The sequence below is a fragment of the Suricata suricatta genome, chromosome 1 (genome assembly GCF_006229205.1).
Source record: "Suricata suricatta isolate VVHF042 chromosome 1, meerkat_22Aug2017_6uvM2_HiC, whole genome shotgun sequence".
Taxonomy (NCBI): Eukaryota; Metazoa; Chordata; class Mammalia; order Carnivora; family Herpestidae; genus Suricata; species Suricata suricatta.
In genome coordinates, this window is record NC_043700.1 from 179,411,640 (window position 1) to 179,413,231 (window position 1,592).

Here is a 1,592-nt window from a genome sequence, read left to right on the forward strand (position 1 = left end):
CTTTGAAATCAATTGTCATTCTAATAATATAAATATAGACTTTGTATTGTAGTCCACATTTTCTTTATAATTTTGACTCCCGTAGCATCCTTAATGCACGTGAAATATATTTGTGTGTCTGGAATGATGTGAGAATTTGGTTTAATGTTACATTGGAATAGTCTATTGTCTCAGCATTCCCTGGAAATCGTCAATCCCTCCCAATATGGTTTCTAATGCTACATTTTAATTCATGTACCAAATGCTTGTATAAATTTGGGGTCTTTAAAGCTCTGTTTTCTTTATTTCCTCTGGTTGTTTATACATGCAAAAATAGCATCTTACTTTAATTATATAGTTTTTAACAACTTAGAATCTAATAAGCCATATCTTCTTTCCTTTCCTTAAGGATTTCTTATCTATTTTTAGAATTTTTCCCTTATATTTGAAGTTTATAATCACTTTTTCAGGTTTTATGAGAAACCTTTGGCGTATTTTGATTGTAACTGAAATTATCTCTAGATTAATTAGATCATAATTCTCATGTTTATAATTTTAAGTTTTCTCACAAGAAAATGGCCTAATACTCCATTAACTTAAGACTTTTGTCATTTAATTTTTATATTTCATTAGTTTCATTCCTCATAACCTTATGGTTTTGTCATTATTATAAAAGATGTGGTTGATTTTCTTTACACTTCATACATTTTGTAATTGCTTATTACTTGTGCACAGAATCACAAGAGATTTTTGTATATTGTTCTTATGTTTCCCAAACTGGCAGGATTATTTTGTTAATTATAACCAATTTATCCATACAAATTTATGGATTTTTAATTTAGCCATCATATAGTGTGTAAACAATAATTTCATATTTTCTTATTTGGAACTTTGCATCTGGATTTCTATGCCTTCTGTTAATGTGTTCCCTAATTTGTCTACTCCAATTTGAATAATGGCAGTGATAGGGGCATCTTTCTTTCTATCCCTGGTGTTAACAAATCTGTATCAATTTTTTCTGCCGTTATGAGATGATTGTATAGTTTTTCACTTTTAATTTAATAGGGTAAGTCTCAGAAATGTACTTTCTAATATTGATGATTACCTTATATATTTATTTTATTTCCAAAAATACTCTGGATTTGGTTTGTTTAGTGACTACCTAATACTGTGTAACAAATGACCACAACTATAATAGCTTTAAATAAAACCATTAATTATCTCATATTTTCCAAGATTCAGTCAGCCAGTCCAGATATAAAGTAAGCCCTCTGCTCAAAGTCTTACCAGGCAGAAGTCAAGGTGTTAGGGCTGTGACCTCAGCTTGGACTTGGGATCCTCTATTAAGCTCCTTGGGTGTTGTTAGAATTCATTTCTTTGTGACTATAAGACCGATGTTTCATTTTTTTTCTCTATCTGTTGGTTCAAGCCAATTTCAGCTCTTAGAGACTTACTTATCCAAGACAGCCAGAGACTCTCTCATGGAAGACCTCACCTGATTAGATCAGGTCCGCCTGGGATGATCTGCCTTTTGATTAACTCAAAGTAAATTGATTAGGGACTTCAATTATATCTGCAAAATTCTGTTATCATCACCATATGTTGTTACATAA